Raw genomic sequence first — 25,380 nt, 5'->3', positions numbered from 1 at the left:
TTGTTATAAAGCAGAAACTAATACACCAATGTGAAGCAATTATACTCCAATAAAGTTGTAAAAAAAAAAAAAAAAGAGACTTAGGAACCTGTAGGTCAGGATTACGGGCAATGGGCACAGGAAGGAAGTAAAACCATGATAATGGCAACAGATAATGCTCGTTTTCTGCTGTTTTTTTTTTTTTTTTTAATAATACAAAACCTTAGAAAGAGACCTAAGGCAAGTTCCCAGGGACCCAGTGCTGGACTCAAGGAACTATTACGGGTTACATCTCCATAGCCACTCACAGCTCCAGCGCAATCATTCCTACATCATATATTCTGTTCTTGTGGCTACAATAGATGATCTGAGCAGAGTGACCAAACACCTCAGGCCACCTTAAAGCTGAGACGGGGATCCTGCATCTCTCCTCTGGTCAGCACAGGATGGTCTTCAAATGCTCTTTCTTCAGTAGACCGGTTCCCCCCTTTCCTCTGGCACGTGTCCCCTCTCACGCCTGGCCTCTCCCACTGTCCTGTGGTCCTGAATTCTTAGCTCATCCTGGACCCCAGCCTGTGGTTTGATGGATGCTGCACTGTTCATCTTGGAAATAGCCTTTGCCTTGAGTTGTAATTTTGCTTGATGAGTGTGCTTGCTGTTCTTCCAAGCCCCACCTGCCTAGGTATGGAAACCATCCCTAGACAAAGTCTTTGTACACTTGTGCTTGACCCACGGGTACTAGTCATGTCCTCCTCTCCAGCCCCAAGAAGACAAAACCCCTTGTCATAAATGCTCATGACAAGATACTTAGTATTTGTCATCACTGGTGCTTTCCTTATAGACATGATGGATGACTTCAGGCTGATGTAAGACTGGAGGCAGCACATTCAAGGAGAAAGAAGAGGAACTGGGAAGCAGACACACCTGGTTTCAGATCCCAGTTTTACCATTTGCAGGTCATGTGACCTGACCAAGTCACTCCTCGCCCTTTGATCTCAGATTTCTCCGTAACAGTGACCTGACAGTGTTACTTCGAGGCCAAGCCCGGGGATTGACACATGTCATATACAATACCATGGTTCACCTGCCCCCATAGTACCTAGAGCTAACCTCTTCTAGAATTTCTCCCATTTTATTTATTTATTTATTTTTAACATTGGCATTTTTCACTGTTTTTTTAAAATTTATTTATTTATTTATTTATTTTTGCTGTGTTGGGTCTTCGTTTCTGTGCGAGGGCTTCCTCTAGTTGTGGCGAGCGGGGGCCACTCTTCATCGCGGTGCGCGGGCCTCTCACTATCGCGGCCTCTCTTGTTGCGGAGCACAAGCTCCAGACGCGCAGGCTCAGTAGTTGTGGCACACGGGCTTAGTTGCTCCGCTGCATGTGGGATCTTCCTGGACCAGGACTCCAACCTGTGTCCCTTGCATTGGCAGGCAGACTCTCAACCACTGCGCCACCAGGGAAGCCCCCTCCCATTTTATTTTAATCATCTGTTTATTTGCCTGTAGTCCTCACAGGCCCAAGACCTCCTTGAGGACAGGAATCACATCTTGCTTGTATTCTTAGCCTCAAGCCCAGTGTCTGCTGTGCAACAGGTGTCAGTACATGTGGCAGATTTAGTGGACCACAGTGGGATTCTCTGAATACTGTTTCACCCCAGTCACTGTGTTTCCTTCCCCAGCAGCCCTGTGTTGTTATCCAACTTCCTTGGTCTGTCCTCCACATCTACCACCCTCTCTATATTCATTTTTTTCTTAGAGTCAACATTGTGTTTTTTTATACATCTTAGATTGATACATTTCATATGTGACTTTAAAGCTTCAGTTAACAATTCAATAAAAAAGTTGTATATATATTGTAAATATATAGTATACAGTACACATAATGTATAGTATGGTATATATACAGTATAATATAGTATATGTAGTAATATATAGTATATATAGTGTATGTGTATGTGTGTGTATATACACATATCTTTTTTTATGTAGCATGTAATTAATACTATGAACCATGATAGTGGAATGTCTTCTTTTGACCTTGCTGCCTTTTTTATTGCATTTTATGGTAGCAAACAGCTTTAGTAGATACCCTATTGCTAATTGGAAACAATGAGGATGACTTTATAAACTGTATTTTCTTGAAGTCTTTAAGACCTAAGGATTGTTCTTATCCTAATGAAACTCCAAGGATGGTCCAAAGAAAATAATATTGTCCGTGAAATATCTCAAGCAACTACTTGGGAACCACTGCCCCATAACTCAGTAGCTTCAGGCCTCCCGGGATGAGGCAGTGGTGTGAGGGGTTTCTTCTCTGCGTCCCTGGAAAATGCTTTCCTTACATGGCAGTGAACTCACTGCAGGCTGAGCAGGACTCCGTGATGGCCTTGTCCGTGCTGTTAGCCTGGTTGCTGGTACATGCTGATCGCAGCTTGATAGGGTGCTCTTACAAAGAGATCAATAAAAATAAATCTCTGATTCCTTTTGAAACGTCTTCTAATAACTCCATTTTTTTAGCAGCCAAACTAAGGCATGGAAATTCCAGAACAACAGAAAAAGGCTGTGCAGTGCTTGTGCCCCAGTTTCCTGGCTGCTGAGACAGTTTGACCTGTCCTGTAACCTGTAAACCCTCTACCCAGGGCCTTTGGAGCTATGAAATACTTTGGCCAGGGGGTGAGGGACTGTAAGTAGAAAGTGTCTGTAAGTGAACAGGCTAATGAGGTTGAAGTGGGACCGGCCACCTCAGGTCAGGGTCCTGAGCATGGTCCACAGGCCACCACAGCCCCTGCTGCCCCTGTAACCCATCTTGACCGGCTGTGCAGACCCACTGGAGGTCACGCGGGTCCCAGGCAGCATGTGGCAGGGTGAGAAACACCTATGTTCACTTCTCCAAATTTGTTCTTTTCCATTTTGATTGGAGTGATTTCCTGAAGCTGATTTTCGGTGTCCCTCATGGAATCTCCATTCATGCTTACTCGCTTTTATTGATTTTCATGGCATTCATCTCTGTAACATTTTCATTCATTCTTTCTTTTCTTTCTTGAGATACACCAGCTCATTTTCAACTCTCTCTGTTTATAATTCTCATCAGAAGCTTTTCTTTGAGCTCTTGGCTCCTTGAGTTTCTTATTTTGTTTTATGTTTAGTCAACCTGCTAGGTTATCTGAACTTCTCTTCTGGATCTTGAGTAATTCTTTTTATGAAGTAAGTTCTGCATCTACCTTTTGTTTATGTTCCATTTTTCTCATTTCTTTTTCTTTTGTGAGGGGCTGTTTCTGTGTGCAAGTCCTTGTTGGTCCTTATCCATTTCTGAATAGAGTTGGCCAATTGTGCTGGGAGCAGGGTGATCCTCAGCTTCAATTTGGGTTTGTGATCTCAAACACCCTCACCCCAAATGTGTCATTTCCTTTGTCAAAGGCAGGGGTTCGGTTTTCAGGGGACAAGAATTTCGAATGCCTCTGGGCGAAATACCAGTCAGTCATTCACAGACTCTCTGTGGGCTGTGAGCTGAGATCCACCTCACTCTCTTCATCTTGGTGTGTCCAGGAGACCAGAGACGACCCTGGCAATGGCTTGTCGGCCTGAGATCTGTCTCCTCAGCCCATCACCCCTGCCATGCTGAATCGGGGCAATGGTTAGATAGTCACACATTCACCCCAACTCGCCCCAATCTAAAGGTCACTGCCCCACCTTTCAAGGATGTTTTCATGTAGAACGTAGCCTTCACATCTCATTGAATGACAATTCCATCCTTCCAGTACTTGGAAGTCATCCCTGACTCCTGTATTTCTCTCACATCCCACCATGAATCCATCAGCAGATCCATCTTGTTGGCTCCCTTTCAACATGTGTCCAGAATTCTTCCCCTTTTTGCCACCTACTTTGCAACCACCTTGGTCCATGCCACCACCGTCTCTTGCTTAGAAAACTGTCAGAGCTTCCTAACTGGTCTCCCTCCTTCCTGCTTTGCCCCCACATTGATGCAGTGAGCAGGGTGGTCCTGCTAAATGTGACATCTCATGTCCTCCCTCTGCACCAAAGCCCTTTAACCTCTTGTCATTCCCCTGCATTACAGCTCTGCGAGGGCTCCCATCTCACTCAGGCCCATGAAGCCCCGTCCACTCTTACCATCAGCGTGTTTCTGCCCTCCTCTCCTGCTCCCCCAACCCCCAGCTCCCTCCACCTCATCCACGTGGCCTCCTTGCTCTTCCCTGATGCTCCGGGAATGCCCCTGCATGGCCTCACCACCAGCTGTTCCCCCTGCCCAGAAGGCATACCCTCATCTGCATGGCTAACTTCCTTACCTTTGAAAATCTTTCCTTAATGCACTTTCTCACCAGGTCTCCCTTGGCTACATTATTTCACACTTCATCTTGCCCTCACCCTGTGTATTCTCAACCCCCTTGACTTGGCTTTACTTTTTCTTTTTCCCTGGTGCTTATGTGCCGTTTATTTCTTTATTCTGTTTGTTGGTGATCTGTCCCTCCCTCTTAGAACATAAGCTCCATAAAGACGGGGAAATTATTTTGACTAATGCAAGATCAGTAGAGCCTAGAACCGGGCCTGACACTCCGTAGGCCCTCACTAAATATTTGTGGGATGAATGAGGGAATGAATGAATGCACGAACGCAGAGATATCCATGTCCTGCTCAAGGTCGGAGCCCATCTGCAGAGTCCATCGTCATAGCTATTTCACAGTATTCCAGGCTCTCAGCAAAGTGAGGAGGTTGGTGCTGTAGCATTTCCTTGCCTGATAGAAGAGGGGGACCATCTTCTCCCACTTTTTTCGTCCTTTATTGCTTTTGCAATGAGTTTCCACCCACCATCATCAACCACACTGAAGTTCATTGTCCGGATAGCTCTGGACAATTGTACCCAGCCCAGGACCCCTCTTGTCACAGGGCCTAGGTCTGCTGGTGAGGACCCTGGAGCTGGTCACCCGTACTACGTGCTCCTGGCTGAAGGCCCCAGGGAGGAAGGGCAACAGAATCAAGGCTGGCAGTGACCCCTGTCAGAAGATGCCACCTCCAACTTCAGTCCCAGCTCTAAGACGTCAGCACGTCCACTGGTCAACTTTGCAAACTTTTTGTTCCTCTTGCAAACGATGGGACAAATCAGCCTAATGGACCTGCCTTATTTGCTGGTGCAGCAGGAGATGGAGTCTGTCGGCCACCTGTAGGCCCATTTCCAAGTAGGTTAGGCATCAAGCTGCCAGTCCGTGGCTGGTGTGAGCCCTGACTGATGGTGGTGGGTTTGTCCTCTCCTGATCTCTCCGGGGCAGCCATGTCTCCCCTCCCTCGGGGCCGAATGAGCTTGTCTTCTCTGCAGCCACGCAGGCCTGGCTCTCTTCTTGAATCTTCATTCGTGCTTCTTGGGGGATCCAGGCTCTTACCGAGGTGGGCACCTCATTAATTCTCCTGATTCTGAGTGATGTCGCAGGCTCTGTTACCCCACCATTGGCTCTCCCTCCTCTCTGCTGGGTGAAGATCTGGTTCCAGTTACATGTGATGGGCCCCCATAGAAAAGAGGAAGATGGGGGGCAGGCAAGGCCCTGGACCCCAAATGCAAGGAAGCAAGGTAAGAATCAAGCAGCCAGTCTAGCCTGGACTGTGGTGTTATAGACACTCTGACATCCTGATACACTCAGGTTATCCTTGAGGCTTCTCCCCCAGGTCAGCCCATACAAGACATTCCTGGAATCTGTCTATTTCTCCTATCTGCATGGTCATCAGCCTGGTCCATGCATCACCGTCTCTCTCCTGGACAACCCAGCTGGGGTCCAGCTGCCTCCCCTCTTCCCTATAGTCCATTCTCTGTATAGCATCCAGGTGGTTAGACCCTTCCCGTCCCTCCCCTGCCCAACGTCGTCCAGTTAGAGGTGGGTTTACATGTGGATTTAGCTTCATAGCCTTCCACGCCCAGGCCCCTCCCTAGGTCCTGGGGTGGGGCAGAAATGTGGTTAAGAAGCAACCTAATTCGAGGATTAATTGGGGTTCACGGCTGCTCAAGAAGCTTTAAAAGGCCCTGAAATCTCACAGCTCCTGTGTGAAATAACCTGATAGAGGTTTTCCCAAGTTTGACAACAATCCTAAAAATTTACAGGACAACTCATCAATAATGAATTGTGATGATGAAAATAAAACATTCAGAAACCATCAATAATAATAATAATAAAAATAATTTCTGTCAAACTCTGCTCGAGGAAAGGCTAAATTATTTTCCTATCCTTTCTATAGAAAATGATATCACAAATTATCACCATAAAAGATGTCTTCTGAGAAGATGCAGACCAAAAATATAAGGGGAAGGAGTACTCTGGAGGTATGTCAGGATGCTAATTCAAAAACATCCTGCTGGGCTTCCCTGGTGGCGCAGTGGTTGAGAGTCCGCCTGCCAATGCAGGGGACACTGGTTCGTGCCCTGGTCCGGGAAAATCCCGGTCCAGGAAGATCCCACATGCCGCGGAGCGCCTCGGCCCGTGAGCCATGGCCGCTGTGCCTGCGCATCTGGAGCCTGTGCTCCGCAATGGGAGAGGCCACAACAGTGAGAGGCCCGCGTACCGCAAAAAAAAAAAAAAAAAAAAAATCCTGCTGTTTTTTCTCAATTCTGTAATTTTGGGGGTAATTTTCAGCTTTTAAAAATCTGTGATGTATTGTAATTTCTTTTCTCCTTTGAAATGAATATTAAAGTATGATTCCTAATTCTGGGCTCTTTTAACAAGAAAGCCCCAAATTTTCTGTTTCAGGTCCCACAAAACATGGATCAGCTGCCTTGAAGGGCTTCTTACTGCACTTGGAATAAAACTTAAACTCCTCCTCCAGGTCTGCAAGCCCTCCCGATCCTGCCCACTCTGTTCCCCCTGCGACCCCTACCCCGCACTCACCATGCTGCAGACGCACCTGCCTTCTCCTTGTTCCTCTAACTGCTCAGCTCTGTCCCACCGTGGTGATGTTGTGTTTGCTGTATCTCCTGCCTGGAATGTCTTCTCCCAATTTCCCCTTCTGGTTATTCAGGGTTCAGCTCAAGGCCACCTCCTCTGAGAAGCCCTTGGGGATAATCCTACTTAAAGTGGAGCCCCCCTCCCGTAACCACCTTGTCTTGCCCCAGTCCCTGTTCTATCCTCCTTACTTGTCCACCTCACAATGTACATTTCTATCGCAACGGATAATGTCCCTTTTCAGTGGCTGACCCCTTCCCCCACCCTGGGAGCAGGGCCATGTGAGCCCCAGGAGGGCAAGGGCACGTCTATCCTGGCAATTGTGGCCTCAGGCACACAGAGCAGTGCCCGGCTCACAGTAAACACTCCACGGCTATTTGCAGAATTAATAGACTGCTGTTGGTAGTTTGAATTGACAACTTCATTCCAGAAAGCAATATGCCCTAGGGACCTTAAAATGTGCAAACCCTTGACCCATGCTTCTCATTCCTAGAAATTAGTCCCAAGGCAATTATCAGAAAGACACGCAAAATCGGAAGTGAGCTACCAGTGAAAACCATGAGAATCAATCAGATCTGTGTTTCTGTCTTGGCTCCACCAAGTAATTAGCTGCCATGTGGCCTTGAGCAAGTTCCTATCATCTCTGAGCCCTGATTTCCTCATCTGTAAATGGGGACAGACACAGTACCTCCTGGAAAGGGAAGCAGGAGGCTCATATACTGTCATGCATGGAAGATGCTTAGCATAGAGCCAGGAGTGCAAAAAAAAAAACTCAGTAAATGTCAGCTATGACTGTTCTCCATGGCTCATTACACTGTTGTTTAGAAAGTAATAAAATCTTGAAAAGTGCTTCACTATCTAACTGTGGTGGGGGACTACCCAGATCAGTGCCATCCAACTGAAGTGTAATGCAATGCAAACCACACATGTAAGCACACATTTAGTTTAAAATTTTCTAGTAGGCATGTTAAAAAAAGGTAAAAAGAAACGGGTGAAATTAATTTTAGTAACGTATTTTTTGACCCAATCTATCCAAAGTATTATTTCAACATGTAACCAGTATAAAAATTATTAGTGAGCTATTTTAAGTTTTTTATTTGGTACCAAGTCTTCAAAATCTGGTGTGTATTTTTCACTTACACCCTTTTTAACTTAGGCCAGTCACGTTTCAAATGCTCAGCAGCCACCTATGGCTGGGGCTGCCACGTTGGAGAATGTATGTCTAGATAATTTGCCACCCAACTTTAGAATATGGTACAATCATGGAAAGGCCTGTTTTAAAAATAATATTCAATCATGCAAGAAAAAGCTCACAAAATGAGATTAAGTGAAAAAGATAGTGTAAACCAAATAAAGTATGCTTCTACTTTGGTATATATAAAAAGATGCTTGTGTTTATTTGAGTATGCATTTTGATGGGCATAGTGCAAGGGAATGCAGCAAAATCCTACCAGGGAACATCTGAGGAAGTAGAATTATAGCGATCTTAATTTTCCCCTTCATGCTTTTTCACTATAAGTGTGTGTTACCTTTAAAGCAGTGGAGGAATAATGTTATTTTTAAAGTTCAGCATCCCATGCCATGACCTGACCTCAGCAGGCTAATAGCTCTAACCTTTGTTTCTAAGGGTTAAATTCCTAGAGGTGGATTTCTAGGTGGGAGTTATGTGTATTTATGAAGTATCCTGTCTTGGAGTGTCATTTTCTCATCTGTCTGATGGGAGGGATTTGAAATTGGTGACCTGCATGAGATTATCTTCCCTCTCCCAGGCTTCCTGTTGAGTCCAGCAGCCCTGAACCAACATCATCCAAAGTATCATGGCTTGGTCACATCAAATCTTCCTAGCAGAGGAGCAGGACCCTGAGAGGAACAAGAGATGTGAATGGCAAGATGTAAGTGTGTCCCTGTGTGCAAAGAGCCAGAGAGATGGATCAAGGATTATTCACTCAGCACTCAGAAAGGCAGGTCAGTGGGGGTATGAAGGTAAGAGTACCAATCTATGAAAAAAGGGGTCCCAAGGGGACACTGAGACCAACTCCGTACCTGGACCAAGTTCACAGCCAAGTGCCCTGGAGCTGTGACTCTGTCCCCCACCCATGATTTCTTCCAACAGAGAGACAATGTGTAGATCACCTGTAGCCTTCCTTACCTGCTCTCAGGTGGACCTTGTCTCAGGTCCCCATGGTCAGTCCTGTGACTCTGCCACACTCCTATTGACAGGTGGAAGGAAGAGCCTGGGGCCCTGTGCACACCTGGGAGCCTGGGCTCTAAGGAGGGCTCTGCTGTTGACTTGCCAGGTCTCCTGGGACATAGTTTTACCTCTCCGGGAGTGACAGAGACTGTCCAGCTGTTCACCAAATATGTTTCTTCTTCCTGGGCACATGGCAAAGTTACATCTCTCAGCCTCCTCTGCAGGTAGGTGGAACCAAGTGACTGCCTTCCAGACAATAGAATGTGAGCAGCAGTGACAGGTGCTGCTTCCGCAGTTGGCTCTTGAGAAACTCCCGTGAACTCCTCCCTCTTCCACCAGACTGATGCAGAGCCACAGGATGGAAGGGGCCTGGGCCCAGGATTGCCCCCTGGAGGGGATCACCCACCTGTCAGTGAGACCTAATTCTCCACCTTGCAAGGGAGGGAAATCAACTTTTATCATGTTGGACGCTTCTACATTAGAGCTTGGATTTTAGAGCTGCTAACATTGTCTTCAGTAATACTCAGGGCTTTCTTTCCTCATCTAAATGGGAGAAATGAAAAAGGGAATAAGCATTCACTGAGGCAGGACCCCATGCTCCACATATGATGCACAATTGCCCTTTAACCCTACACAACAGGACCGTGACCTTGGATCTACTATCCCCATTTTTCCAGAGCAGGGAATGAGCCAGGATTCAAACTCTGGTCTTCCAGATCCGGATCCCATGGCTGGCAAGGTTTCCGGTTCCAGATGACCAAACACTCCAGGATTTTATGTGTCCCTGAGTCCTGCCAGGTGAGCAGAGAGGTGAAGAGAGTGCCAGCTGGAGTCTGACAGGCCAGTGTCCAGGCCTCCCAAATGGAGGAATCAGATAAGGGCTCAGCTTACCTGACCTCAGTTTCTTCATCTGTCCAGTGGGATTGCAGTGAGAGGATAATATATTTTATTATCAAACATTGGGTTGTTTGAGGATGCTTTTCCTGATTATACTCAAGAGAAGCATTTTCTTCTTTACCTTCTTTGCTGAGGACCTTCAAAGCTCTGCTTTGCTGGGGGAATTGAGGCACCATCTCCATGACTCACTGTTACCCAGGAAGCCAAACTGTCTTTGATGTTTTGTTGACCTGACTTTTTTCCTCTAAGGGCCCCTAATAACTGCTGCACTGGCTTCTACCCATTTGATGAGATGAGCATCCCCCACCTCCCAAAAGGAAAAGCTGAATCTAAATCATCTAAAAGAGAAGGAAAAGGGTTTGATTTCATTTGGGACTGGTTTTGGGGGGGGCTGGTCTTGGGGGGCTGCCCTGTTTATGTGGGAATTCCCAGCAGAAGCTGGGTGCTGCTGGTGTCTCAGGTGGGTGAAGAGATCTGAGAGGGAAATGCCCCAGGAGCATGATCCTGTATCTTCTGTGTGTGGAGCCCCATGTGAGGGAGCCGTGGTGACTAAGGCTCGGGTCTCCTCTACCAGCTCTGATCTCTGTGACCTGTCCCCTACTCCCCCCACACTCCCTGGACTTCATGAACTTATTTGTGTAACTTCAATTCAAACAAGTCTGTTAACTTGCCCCAGTTAAAGTCAACATCCATTGCTGGCTTTGCTGATTCAGAGCATTTTAGAGCCAGGAGGGACTTTTGACTTTATAAGGTCTAACCTTTCAAAGACCGTGACTTGTTGACTGCTCAGACACTTCTGATGGGCCCCCCTTCCGTTTGGATAGATCCTGATCCCATTAGCACATATTAGTGGTCACATGCTGACCTGTTGACCCCCAGGGGATTCCAGCCTTGCCTCTAGCCTCTGCCCTGCCTGGACCCTCAGTACTAACCACAGTATAAATTGTCCCAATGCCTGAGACACCTCCCCAGTGCTGGGCCTTTGCACCTATGTCTCCCATCCCCATCTTCTCTCCTACCTGGTGAAATTCTCAGCCCTCACCAAAGACTAGGTGAAGTGTCACCTCCTCCTGGAAACCTTCCCTGATTCCACCAGGAAAAACTAATTGTTCTGTCTTTCATGCTCCAAACACCTCTATCAGAAAATATGAAGCCTTGACCTCTGTCATTTGTTTGCCATTCCTTCTCATAGAGATGGTGAGCCCTTTTAAGTTGGGGGCTCTCTGTTTTTCATTTTCATGTTCTTAGGATAAGTGTTCATAGGAGGGCAAGTAGAAGGGCCTAGCACATAGAGCACTGAGTAAGTGACTCACTGGGCAACTCACTTGTTCACTAAACTGAATAGGGAAAAAGAGGAAGATAATTTTGAAAGTAGAAATTTGTATCAAATGGAATCCTTTCAGTTTCTAGTAGCAGGAAACATAACACAAACTTCCTAAAACAAAGAGGGAGTTTAACTGGCTCACAGAACTAAAAAGTTCCAGGTAGGTAGGGCTTCAGGAGGGGTTTGATCATGGTGCCAAAATATTTTTTAAATTAAAAAATTTTTTACAGTGTTCTCTGCTGTGGCTCTCTTCATATGTTGATTTTGGCCTCGGGCTGGCTTCATTCATGGTGACAAAGTGGCTACATCAGGTTTCAGTTTCATGTCCTGACACCAACCATTCAAAAAGATGGAGAGCATCCATGTCCCATAATTCTAGGCAAAACCTTTAAGGTTTGCACTGGTTTAAGTACAATTGCTATGGCAAAGTGAATGGGATTCCTGAGTGGCTTAGACCAATCATGCCCCTCCTCAGTTTCTCAGGAGGGTCAGTCCCATCCAAACCACAAGGCTGTACATAATGGTGTTTTTTAAAAACATGAATTTTGGTTTTCCTTCCATCCTTCCTTCAACTCACAAACAAATAATAGACAGCTATTATAATACAGATTCTGTGCCACATGTTGAAGAGACATATAAGATTAGGACAAGATTGTGACCTCAAGGTGTTGACAATCCTACTCAAAGAGATTTTGAAAATTATCTTAAAGGTGATGAGGCACCACAAGGGAATTTTAAGCAGGCAAATGACTGTATATTAGTAATCTATTGCTGTCTAACAAGGACCTCAAAACTTAGCAGCTCAAAACAACAAATATTTATTATCTTGTAGTTTCTGTGGGTCAAGGGTTTGGGCACAGCCAAGCTGGAGGCCTCTAGCTCAAGATCTCCCACATGGCTGCAATTGAGGCATCAGCCAGGGCTGCATCCATCTCACAGCTGAGTAGGGGAGATTTGCTTCCAGCTCACTCCTGTGGCTCTGGGCAGGCCTCGGCAGATTTGCTTCGAAGCTCACTCACATGCACCTCTCCGCTGAGCTTCCTTACGACGTGGCAGCTGGCTACACCCAAGACTAGTAACCCAAGAGAGAGTGAGGAAGAACCGTCCAAATCAAAAATTAGAAATAATTCCCATCTTGTCTGGCGTATTCTATCTGACAAAAGTGAAGCAATGAGCGTAGCCCACACTCAAGGGGAGTGCATTATCCAAAAGTGTGACTACCAGGAAGTGGGGATCACCGGTACCCTGTAAAAATCTGCCTACCGCAAGGACTTCCCAACAGCTCAGTATCTCAGAGCGATGGCATGACATCAGCCTGCGACTTCCTAAGAACAGTAATTAATAAAGGAGGATTTAGGAGTGGGCAGGAGAAAACCGTGTGGGACTGGATGGATTCATTCACTCATTCATTCAACAAACATTTACCGAGTGCCCATGTGGACAGGACTGTGCTGGGTGCTGGGATGGCTGCTGTGCCAGACCCTGTCTCCCCTCATGAGTATTAGTGTCCAGCAGGAAACAAAGTTGAACAAGACACTGACCTTGAATGTCGCAGAAAAGGGCAAGAGTCAAGACTGTGAATAATACCCCCACGCAGCCAGGCCAGTCAGGGAGGGCCTCCTGGGGGAAGGGACATTTCAGCTGAGCCCTGAGGGATGAGGAGGAGAATCAGGGGAAGGGGAGGGCAGAGAGCATTACAGTGTAGGTCTCGGGGTGAGCCCCTTTCCCCACCTCTTCTTCCCCTCTCCCCATATCTGTCTCTGCTCAAAGGTCCCCTTTTCAGAGAGGCTTTCCTTGTCCTCACAGTACAAGGTTGTCACTGTCCATCCCCAGCCCCAGAGCCAGACATTATAACTTCATCCTGTTTACTTTCCTCCAGCACCTCTTCCCACCTGGGATACCCTTGTGGATGACGGTCTACCTGTTCCTTCCTGCCTCCCCACTCCAGACGTCAGATCCTGGGGGCAGGGACCTTGTCTGTTCGCTGCTGCACCCTCACCCCCAACTGGGCCGGCACATAGTAGGGCCTCAATAAGCCAGTTGGCATGAGCGGACCTGACATTGGGCCTTTATCCAGCATCCCAGGTTGTCTCCTTGAGGACTGACCTGCGTCCTGAAGTGTCCCAGCTCCTGAGCAGCACGATGCCGTCCCCTCCCCTCCGGCTCTCCTGTGCAGCACGAGGAAGAGGGGCTCAGAGCCCAGCGGGTGACTTCACCAGCCTCGCCCTGTCATGCTTCATGGCTCCTAATCACAGCCGCATTTTGAGGGTTTGGAGAAGGAACCTTAAGGCTGGTCAAGTGGATAAATCACTTCTTTTCAAATGGGCCAAACACGGATTTACGCAGTAGCCTGTGACAAACACACTTTCAGGGGATGATCTGGCAGGAAACATCCCTTTTTCCAAAGGGTGCCTCGGCCCTGGGAGAACTAATGAGGGCTTTTTCAGGATTCTAATTATTCCCGGTGCTGACAGGCTGCAGGGCCAGAGCTGCCGCCGCCGCCCAGCACTCACGCAGGCACCCAGCGTCTCTATTCCCGGATCTCCAGGTGAGCGCCCTGCTCCCAGGGGTGCCTGGGGGCCCAGGGTCCGTGCCCATGGTTCTTGCTCCCTCCTGCCAACACACTCCTTCTCAAGGTCCAGGGTCACCGTGACAGCTGCGAATCTCGACCTCTCAGCCACCCCAGGTCGCCCAGCACCTGCCTGGTGCTGCTGGGAGTAGAGAGCCGGACCTGAGGCGTGAGACAGGCCTGGCTGCCCTGTGCCCTATCCCCACACCCATGGGGGAGGGGCAACAAAGAGGGTGAAGGGTGAGGGTGAAGATTATGGGGTTCATTTAGGGTCTCGGGACCCAGTACTGTTGTCCCGCCTGACCTGGGCCCTGTGTCCACTACCTCCACCTTGGAATAAACCCCATCAGACTCTCCTGGACCCTGCAGTCACCCCGAGGGGGTCCCCCATCTCTTCCAGCCTCACTTACCATCCTTCCCCATGGCAGGTAGGGAGATTGTAGCAAAATGCTGAATCAAAAATTAAGTCCTGCCCACATTTAAAACTTCTAGTATCTTAGAATGAAATCCAAACTGCTCATCTCGGAGTAAGAGTAAAGCTGCTGGCAGAAACAGACGGTTCAGGAGAGGGAGCAATCGCAGGGCGTTCGATGGACGGATGATCATCAAGGTGAGCGCAAGAGACAGGAAACCAGAAGGGGCTGGTGAGGCACCTGCAGGCGAGCGACAGTGGGGAGCTGTGTCCATCCCAGTCCAGAAGGGACCAAAGGAGGGGGCGCTTACCAGACCCCAGAGACAGCTGCAGCCATGGGAGAGGGGCCGTCCGATGGAGCTGGGGTCACAGGAGAGAGATGCAGCCACTGCCAAGCGTGGTCAACCGGAGAACCTGGGGAACCAACACCTGACCTCTCTCCTCCTGCCCCTGGCCTCCAGGACCCAACAGAAAATGGGTCCCCAGGAGGGAGCAGGGCCCTGTTGGTGCGGCCCCTGCAGGTCAGTCTCCTGGGCACAGAGCAGGGGAGGTGGGTGAGGGTGAATCTGGAGGGCACACAGGGGACAGCAGCACATGTGGCCCCCGAGGCCCAAGCAGATCTGCCCTGCCTGCCCCCTGGGCCTTGTCTTCTGCCCTCTGCCCCTCACTCACCCTGTTTCCACCGCACTGACCTTTGTTCAGCTTCTCAAGTACATTGAACTCATTCTTGCCTCAGGGGCTTTGCGCCCCCTGTTTCCTTGGCCTAGGGGGCTCTTCCTCTTAACCCTTTCATGGCATTGAGGTCTCAGCACAAGTGTCACTTCCTCCCAGGGGCCATCTAACCACCCATCCAATCTTGTCCCCATGCTCCACCCCACCTGTCACTTTTCCTTGCTTTCCTCTCATCATAGCTCACATCGCTGACCTTTGCTGTTTACGTCTTTGTCCAGGTTAGAACCTTAGCCTCCCCTCACTCCCCAGGGCAAAGACAGTGTCCTGACTCTTCCCTGCAAGCCCTCAGTGCGGAGAGCACATGTAGCTGATTATTTAGTGTTTGTGGACTAACCCTCTGATTTCAAGGCAGTGAGTTAGAGCCCAGCCTCTGTTGTAGCACCATCTGATTATGGAGTCCAGCTTCACAGAGCTGTATGACCCAGAGCAAACCACTCAGCTCCTGCAGGCCTCTTCTGTTAAATGGAGCAATAACTACCTACCACATGGGGCTGCTGAGAGTGAAATGAGCAAAAGTACACGTTTCCATCCTGGCTCATGGCAGGCACTGAAGACACATTTCCTATTGCCCTACTGTAGTTGATTTCGGGAGCACTGAGCCCCCAGGAACTGCTCCTGCTTTGCTCCCTGATGGCTGAGAACTGCTGCTCTCCCCCTGAGCCCCAGACCCTCCAGGAAGACCCCTTCTCTGTTTAGCAGCCCAGGTGGTCATCTTCCTTCCATCCCTCAGACGTACTCATCCCTCTCCCACCTCAGAATGGGACACACTCACTTCCGTGCTCAACACTTCCCCTCCTCTCTCCTCATCTACAAATGCCGTCTCAGCTCAAATATCACCTCCTCAGGGAAGCCTCCATGATTTCACCCAGGACCAGGTCAAGCCCTGTCATCATCTCAGGTGCTCTCCCCTCTCCATACCCTGCTGGGGTAATTCATTTTACTGTAATTGACTAAGAAATATTTACTTCCCTGCCAGGGTCTGTGTATCTTGTTCCCTATTGTATTCTCAGTGCCTGATCATTTCCACATTCAATAAATACTGGAAATTTCCCCAAAGAGCTCCCCCCACGTCCCCACTCCCTGACCCCAGCCAGGTGTGTAGTTCAGATACACTGTCAGGTCAGGTCCATCTATGATGCGGATGTCAGGCTCTCTGAGCAACAGATATGTCAGGAGACTCTTTGGCTTCAGGCTTCAAAGCTGGCTCGTTGGCTTCAGACTCTTTGGCCTTCTCACAGCTGGGCTTGGGCCTGGCACTGCCTGCTCACTGGCCTGGCGTCCATCCCCTGGTTATCCTGGCCTTTTCACCTTAGGCTCAGCCCCTCCTTTCCTCCCTGGAACATTTACTGAAGGACTCCTGGCCTCCCTGGGGGCTGGCGGGGAAGGACACACACAACTAGGTGATAAGTGCTGTGAGATGATGAGAAGGGATGCAGGGAAGAGCAGGGGAGGCCCTAACCAGTCTGCTGGGTCTCTGGGGCAATGGTCAGGGAAGGTTTCCCAGGGGAGGTGATCCCTGATCTGAGTTTTGAATATAAAAGAGCTGTCCAGGTGAAGTCAAGGGAGAGGTATTCCCTGTGGAGGGGCAGCGTTTGTGGTGCATGCGGTGGGTAAGAGAGAAGGTGGGTGCATTACGGAGCCATAGCAGCTGACTGGGGGAGAGGGCTAGAGAGAGGTGAAGCTGGAGACGGGGTGTGGTGGGTAAGTTCCCATAAATTCCTGCACCTCTGAACTCAGGCCCTCTTTTCTGTTGTTGCTGCTCCTGATTCCCTTCACCCAGAAGCTGGGCGTAGGGGCATCAGCACACACAGGCAGAGGCTTGAAAAGCCTTGTGCATGTGGGCTAGTCCTGTCCTGCTACTGGGAATCCTGTGGTCACCACCATGTGGATAAGCCTGGGCTGGCCCCTCGGAGGAGAGACCACGTGGAGAGTGGTCCCAGCCATCAGAGTCTTCCCAGCTGTCCCAGCTGAGACCAAGACAGATGAGTGAGGCCAGCATGAGAGACAATTCAGCCCCAGTCAAGCCTGTTTGGACAGAAAGAACCATTCAACCAACCCACAGAATCATGAGAGATAATCAACATTTGTTGTTTTAAGCTGCTACCTTTTGGGATGGTTTGTTACGCAGTGAAAGCTAACTGATGCATGAGAGGATGGCTGGATTAGGCTGGGCCTTCTGTGTCTGGCTGGAGAGTCTGGGGTTTATCACTGTGGCTGTGAGAGTGGGCTCTAAGACACAAATCCCATTTGTGCCCTTCATCAGCCGTGGGACACACCAGGCCTTTCTGTGCCTCCATTTCCTGACATGCTATGTGGGAACAATAATGCTTCGAAGGATATTAAGAGGATTGCATGTGTACATAAATACAAAGTGCTGAGGATAGAACCAGGAAACGCTAGCTTCTTATCATCAAGCTCGTCCTATGACTTCCCATCCTAGAGTTCAAACCACACCCACCCACTCAGCCTCCCAGTCTTGACTGATGTGACCCTGACCTGGGCTTTTGTCCCTGCCTGTAGGGTGGCCTGCCATCCCTGCATGCCCAGGATTTTAGCCCAGGTTCTGATTTTAGCACTCAGAGTCCCAGGTCCCAGGAAAACCCCTCCGTAGTACCAGATAAACTGGGAGGGTTGGTCACCTTACCTGCTGGGCAACTCCCGTAGTCTAAAGAAATTCCTGGTCCTGACCCCTCAGCAGCCCAGGTCCATCCAGCTGTCCTCTGATGGCAGCCTCCTCCCCCTCATAACAGCTGAGATCCCTCTGGTTTGAAAATAAACATGGGCAACATGCCCAGGGTCCCAGGGGGAGCATAATTCCCCATGAACACAAGACAGGAGCCATATTCTTATGTTGTTTCTCTAAACATGCAGAGGCCTCAAGCATCAGAGAAATTAGAGATGATACCCGTGTTTCTACCACAGGCTGTTTGGCTTTATAAGAAGTTACTAAAGCACAGAGCCCACTCCCATATGGAGGCCGCCTGGTCTGCTCTGAGTCAGGGGCATGGGGACCCTTTGTCTTTGCCCTCCTTTCACCCCCCAGCTCAGAGCATGGAGCTCACAGGGATGTGGGCCTGAAGGTGGCCTCCCCTGGGGACCTAAGAACAGAGGATGTTGGGGGGAGTCAGTGTCCCTGGTGGGGGGCCCAGGTAAGTGATGAAGGAATCGGGTGTGTGTGTGATGACCTCCTTTTGTCAAGTTGTCATAACTGATGCCCCCTTCTCTCATGTATTTGCTCCTAATGGGGTCAGAGCCAGACCTTTTGTGATAACAAGAAGGATGTCTCAGCCCTTGAAGGCCCAGGGGAGCCTTGGGCACAGAGCAGGCTGCAGGACCTCCTCTGGTCTGGATTAAAAGTCTCAGACAGGGCCTGGGCCACTTCTCTAGCCGGGAGATCCAGCAGGGACGTGTGGCTGAGTCCTGAATCCTCCCATAAGGTGAGCGTTTCCCTGGAAGTGCCCGTGTAGATGTCCTGAGAGGCATGCAGCCCATGGCTGTGATCACAATAACATCTCCAGCCACACTAACAGCAAGGATCAATGATCGCCTTCCTTAAGTGCTGGCTGTAAGAGGACACGCAGCCCAGAGCAGGGCTGTTCTTGGCAGCCTTAAAACTCCACCATCAGGGCCAGCCTGGAAAATGGCAGCCTTGGCCCGGCACCCTAGGGGACAACACCCTCCCTGTGCCAGAACTGTGAGCTGGGACATCTGGCTGCCCCAAGCCCTAGACGCGGGGGAGCAGTATCTCTGCCCACGTGCGACCCATTCAGGACAGCGGGGTCAGGAAGTGCTGGGTGGAGTGGCAGGAGGTGGTGGTGTGCAGGCTACAGGGCAGCCTGTCTGGGCATGGGTCTTGGCCTGATAATTATTTACCAAGTATGTGGCCTGGGGGAACTCACTCCATCTCTTGTCCTTCAGCTTCCTCATCTGTGAAATGGGAACAATGATGATCCCCATCGTCATGCGATGCTGTGAGGATAAAATGAGTTAACGCCAGTCATGCCTTCAGAGAAAAGGCTGGGAAGGAAAATAATGTGACAAACTGCTTCACACTGGCAGAGGGGATGCAGTACTAAACCTCCTCTATTGGTGTGAACAGTTGCAAGCACTGTGGCCTTTTTTTTTTTCTTTCTTTCTCTCTGGCACTATCCTCCCTCTGGCCATAATTAATTATACAATTCCCACATGCGAAATATTCTCCCCCGCAGGGACCCCCCCCCGCCCCAAATCTCATCCAATTATAGCATAAACGAGGATGCCCTGGATCTCATGATCAAACCAGGTCTGTATGTGTCTGAGGCTCTCTGAGGAAGATTCTCTTTATCAAAAGACCCAGAAGCTCAAATGATGGGTTATTTCACCTTCTCCCCTCTCCACACACCAATCAAAGAACTGTGAGGCACAGATGGGATAAATGTAATGAACCCTCCCATCAGAAGAGGGGAAGAACAGAGTTCATGCAATCCTAACATCCTGGTGGGCAAATATTATCTGGTTCTGCAGAATCAGGGATGGTCCTCGACTGGGCCCTGTCTGCCCCTGGGAGTGGTTTCCTAGGATGTTGTTTCCCAAGGTGTTGACTTAGCATCATGCTGCTGCCTTCAGCCTCTAGGTTCTTCTTTTCAGTAAGAAGCAGCCTGTGTTTGCAGCCAAGTGTCTTTCTCAGCCCACTTCCTGCCCTCAGAGCGTCAGAGGCCCAGCTCCTTTGGTCCAAATTGGAATCCCTTTTGCTGGTACAACACACTCTTAACTTTTTGGGTTTTCCAAGCATCCAATTACACCCTACTCCATCCAGCAAGAGGCCCACAAAAGATTGTCTTCAAGACATGCCTCTCTGTACAAAGGCTGCATCCTGCTTTAGGATCGTATCCTTGAGCTTCTTAGAAAATCTTTTCTCTAGCTGAGAGGGTCTTGGAGTTACTGCCTTAAATCTTCAGTCTTGAAAAATCTTACAGCCTCAGCCTAGATTTAGTCTTCGGCAGCAGGCCTGGTTTCACTGAAAATTGTCTACAGGTTGGGGAGACCGAGGATAAGAATCCGTTTCATTTTCCCATCCAGCAAGGCCTCGCAACTCTATTTTCTCGAACTTTGGCCTGCAAATGGGACAGTCTCACTTCAGCCCATCTCTGCCTCCACAAGCTTCATCACAGATGAGACGCCAACAGACGCTTTCACTGTTCTGCCTGGAAATCATTTCGCCGAGGTCTGAGGGTTTGTCAGAAACACCCGCCATCTCCTAAGTTACTGTCCATCGCTCTGTGACTATATAACAAGGGCGGTCATGGCTCAAACCTGCTGCAGGCGTTTCCCCTCTGTCTTTCCCACCTCCCCTAACAATTTGCTGGCCATCTTTTCTAGACTAGGCTGCTTGCCACTTTCCTACACCTGCACGATGCCAGTTCTGTTGCATTCTGTGGATCAAAGCGAGTGGCAAGGCCAGGCGGGGGGGTATAGACTCCACCTGCTAATGGGAGGGGCTGCCGACCATTGTGGCCAGCTTTGCCCTTTTTACACCCTGAGGAGTCCTTAGGCAACACTGTTTAGTGTACAGTTTTTTATTTTTACTTTTTTTTTTGGCCATGGGGCGAAGCTTGAGGGATCTCAGTTCCCCAACCAGGGACTGAACCTGGGCCATGGCAGTGAAAGCCCGGAATCCTAACCACTACGCCACCAGGGGACTCCCTAGTGTGCATTTTTTAATGTCTCAAACTTTGATTGTCATCAGTGTGTCTCTCATAGCTCCTGAAGCCACTAGGTCTTTTGATGGTGGAGCCACCCCTGGCTGGGGGGCACTGAGCTGGCAGAGTCCTGGTCACCAGATCCCAGACCCCAGTCTCCCATTGTGTGGAGTGTCCTGCAGGGGAGTCGCTGATTCTCACTGAACCATCACTGAGCAAACAGTCTTTGAGTTCTTACCCAGAGCCAGTCAGCCTATTTGTCACATGTGGAAAGAGAAACAAAATCGTGGTCCCTACCAGCTGAAGATTGACACACAGGTGGTGGTTTCAATTCATTTGTAGTCTTAGGGACACAAAGGTATTTTTCCACCCAAGTTGGCTTTATTTTAATTTTTTAACATAACCAATATACTATTATTATACTTATCCAAATGAACTATAAATCCTTAATTCCATGAAATGTCCAGACAATATTCAATTTTTCCAAAGGTCTCATTATTTTTTTCCTTTTTCTCTTTGTTTTGTAGTTTGTTTGTTTGACTCAGGATTCAAATAAAGTTGACACGGTGATTGGTTGATAAGCCCTTTATGTCTCTTTTCATCAATAGTTTCGTCAATAGTTTCTCAATAGTTTTTTCATCAATAGTTTCTCCTTTATGTGCTCTTCATTTTTCCTCCCAATTTGTTTGTCGCAGAAACTGCATCATTTATCTTGTAAGCCTCACAACAACCTCTGAGGTAGCGCCTGTGGGCCCATAATCCCTACCCTACCCAGGGCAGACCCCAGTGATCAAACCTGGAGATCTGTGCTCAGTGTCCGATGGTTTAAATACAGACTATAACTAACCTCATGTTAGTTTCAGTCAAGTTTTGCCATCAAATTAGTTTTGACACCAAAGTTAAGGGAAAAATCCAACTCTCTCTTCTGGGAACTTTGGGGATTTGAGAATTTTAGGTAAGGGATTATGTTATGGACTGAATGTTTGTGTCTCCCCCAAATTCATATGTTGAGGTCTTAACCCCCAGTGTGATGGTATTAGGAGATGGGGTCTTTGGGAAAGAATTAAGTTCAGGTGAGGTCATAAGGTAGAAACCCCATAATGGGATTAGTGCCCTTATAAGAAGAGGAAGAGCAAGCAGAGCTCTCTCCCCTTGTTCACACAAAGAAGAGGTCATGTGCGTTCACAGCCAGAGGGTGGCCATCTGCAAGCCCGGTAGTGAGCCCTCACCAAGAATCTAATCTGCATGCACCTTGAACTTGGACTTCCTAGCCTCCAGAACTGTGAGAAATAGATATCTGGGATCTAAGCCACCCAGTCTATGGCATTTTGTTATAACAGCTGAGGTGCCTAAGGCGGACTGTGAGCCTGAATCTTTATGTAAGGTACAGGTGAGGAGACCAAGGCACCAAGAGGGTAAGTAATTGTGTGAGGTCACCTTCAGCCAGGGGAAGAGACGGGATGCACACTCAGGCAGTCTGGTGTACGTTCGTGTTCCAAACCCTGTGCTGAAGAGTCCCCCCACCACCCACTAGGCCCAGGTGTAGACAGAGGGGCTTCTAATGGTGGCTCTGCCCCCTTCCAGCTGAGTGTGGGCTCAGCTGGTGCTTTGCATATTGAACCCCACTTTCTCCATCTATTGATGCAAGATAGGAGTCATGCCACCCACCCGCAGTGCAGGAGAATGTTGTCAGGGAGGGTGGAAAGGGCTCCACCCTGTCACTTAGGGCTAGAGTATGTATGGGGACCGCATCCCGGCCTCCCTCCTCTGCCCACCCCCTGCTCTGTCCTCAACCAGTGAGGCCTGACTTGCATGGGATGCCGTGGCCTGCAAGTCCAAGAACCATCCATCCTGTCCACTCCTTGGCCCCTCGTGGGCTAGAGGTGCTCACATAGGCATTGTGGGCTGCTCTTGGGGGAAGGGTCTGGGGAGAGGCCAGCACAGGATGTAAAGTGTTCTGGGGCATTTGGGATGGGAACTCCAGGAGCCTGGACAGACAGAGCATGGTATAGGAGGGGAGGTGCAGGCTCTGGGTGGGCACATCTTCTGGGCCCTGCGGAATCCCTATGTGCCTGTGGAGCTGTGGGCCGATCCTCAGCCAGAGCATGGCTGGAGCAGGGCTGTCCAAAGTGGGACTCAGGGCAGGGGACCCTTGCACCAGAGCTAAGGGTGGGCGGCCTTAGATGTCTGTCTCCTTCCCTCCCCCATCTCCACCCACTCCGGCCTCGCTCAGCTCTGCCGGGCCTGTCTCAGCTCAGCACGGAGCACGGCTGCTGGCACTTTATCAAAACATCTAAATATGAGTTTTTCCTGCCTGTCAACCCTTCATCGTCTCACTGCACTACTCCCTGAATATTTCATAGTGAGAGAACAGGGCAAGAAAAAGAGACACCCTGGCATTTATTGAGATAAATTGTGAGAGTCTGCAAGGTTGAATTGTTAAAAATGCATCTTCCCCTGCTGCCAATGTCATGAATGCAACTGACAAGTCAGGTTTCTTTTATCTTCTCAGAGTGTCTCTGCACAGAGAGGGGGCTTCATCCCCACCTCCTCTGACTCCCTGGTATTTGGAGTGCAGGGAAATCTCTCAGCCCTCATCCATCCTGAGATGGCAGCGATTCCACACAGACCAAACTCATAACTCCATTCCCATTCTATTACAGGCAATGCGCTGGAACACTTGTGATTGATTTTTTCTTGTTGCCTCTTGTGGGAATGAGTGAAGGGAGTGACACTCGCAGAAAGGCAATCACGTTGAGGCATCATGCCCCTTGGACCACTGAGCTGTTATGGGAAACACCTCTCCAACGTGGAGAGGCCTCAAACAAGAAGAGCCGGTTTTGCCCGAGTCTGGGGATCTGCTGAGCCTAGCTGGCCCAGGACCACCTAGCTTGTCTGTGTACAGTCAGTGAGCAGTCAATGTAGGGGTGGTTTGCTGGTTTGGCGGGGGGGGCTGTCTCCTGAGCCTGGAGCCTCTGCTGTTGGTGATGGACTGATGTGGCTCTGGCCCATGCGGCTGAGCCTGTCCTTCCTCAGTGGAAGTCACAGGATACAGAGGGAGAAGTAGGCCGTCTCTTGAGGTCTACGTGCGGAAGTGGCACAAAACTGTTTCTGTACATTCTCTTGTCCAGACCAAGTCGTAAGATCGGGCTGGATTTAAGGGATGGGAAAAAAGACTCCACATCTCAATGGGAGGAGATGTCAAGTCACATGGAATGTCACATTGCAGGGGACCAGGATACAGAGGCAGGCATGGGGAATAATCACAGACATCTCTGCAAACAACCTACCTTATTCCCACGATAGCGTCAGATCCTTGAAGTCATCCTGTGAGCGAGGAGTTATTAATCCCATTTTTCAGATGCGGACACTGAGGCTGGGAGAATTTCCTTGGCTCATTCTTCTGTTCCTTCCCCTTTGATGGGGCATCTGACTGGCACTGGGGATGTGGTTGTGACTCAGAGTCAGCCCTGCACTGGGGAAGCCAAACGCGGGAGGCAGACATGGAAACAAATGAGGACGATATGGGACGATTCCTGCTGATGGGGCTCAGGGACCAGGGGAAATGAACATCAGCTGGGGTTGGGGGAGAGTCTGAAAAGTTTTCCCAGAGGAAATTTTAAGCTGAGATGAAAGGAGGTGGAGGATTGATGCTGGGCAAAGAGAGAGTAAAAAAGTGCTCCAGGCAGAGAGAACAGGAAGATAAGTCACAGCAGTTCAGTGGACAGAAGTCAGATCACATGGGCTTTCTAAGGCCACAGAAGAGCAGAGCCAGGATCCTAACCCAGGTTGAGCTGCTTTAAGTGTGGAACCCTCAGCACAGCCAGCTGTGGGTGGGTCAGCCTTTGTGGCAAACTGAGAAGACCGGAAAACCAGAGAGAATATGAGTGGTCAGGGAGTCTTCCTCTCCCCTGCCTCCCTTTCCAGAGCTCAGAGGCCCTGTGAGAAGGTAGTGGCCTCTCAGATGGGAGGACTGGATCCCCCATCACTGCTGGGAAATGCATCTACCCAGAGAGAACCAGGCACCTGTCCTTGGACTTTGCACAGAAGAGAAACCGTCTCTTACCGAGTGACCCCACCGGGAATTGGGGCTATTTGTTACTTCATCCATTTTGACTGATACAACCCAGTCACACTCTTCATCTAGCCCTTCACCCAACTAGTACTTATCAAGCTCCTCTGGGTGCCAGTCTCTGTACTGAGCACCAGACACAGTGGTGAATGAGATCAGCAGGTCTCAGAAGCAGTTGGGAAAACAGCCAGAAGAAAGATTAAATAAACAAATAAAATTGTCAACTAGCCTGGAGATTGTTGTGAAGGAAATAGGGTGATAAGACATCAAATGCCAGATCTGGGGAGGCCGTGTGGGGGCATTGGGAAGCGCCTGAGGAGGGGGGGAGCGGCTGGGTGGGAGGAGCTTCCTACAGAGAGAACAGCAGGTGCAGCCCCACTATGCTGCTGTGTGACCCCAGCTTTATGCCAATTTCTTCACTCCATTCTCACAACAACCTCAGGGGGCTGGGGACTGTTAGTGCCCATTTTACAGGAGAGGGACTGTGGCCCCAGGGAGGTAGAGTGGAGGGACCAAGTCACACAGCCAGGAAGGGCCTGGTCAGGATCAACCCGCCATCATGGAGCCGGGAGGGGTCAGGGCCAGGGA

The 25,380-nt window shown here is 49.4% G+C and overlaps 1 pseudogene across 1 annotated transcript in view; it reads right to left on the bottom strand.

Annotated features, from left to right (window-relative positions):
• LOC308605450 (WASH complex subunit 3-like) overlaps positions 1 to 14,321 on the bottom strand; it is a 60,520-nt pseudogene extending 46,199 nt beyond the window's left edge. Inside the window, exons 1-2 of the transcript in view lie at positions 14,309 to 14,321; positions 13,843 to 14,060 (exon numbers count right to left, since the gene is read on the bottom strand). The product of the transcript in view is annotated as a WASH complex subunit 3-like (transcript). The remainder of the gene's footprint in view (positions 1 to 13,842; positions 14,061 to 14,308) is intronic.
• Between the last annotated feature and the right edge of the window lie 11,059 nt (positions 14,322 to 25,380).

This window comes from Mesoplodon bidens, assembly GCF_964165515.1.
Source record: "Mesoplodon bidens genome assembly, chromosome: 2".
Lineage (NCBI taxonomy): Eukaryota > Metazoa > Chordata > Mammalia > Artiodactyla > Ziphiidae > Mesoplodon > Mesoplodon bidens.
This window is presented reverse-complemented; position numbering and strand designations above follow the sequence as displayed.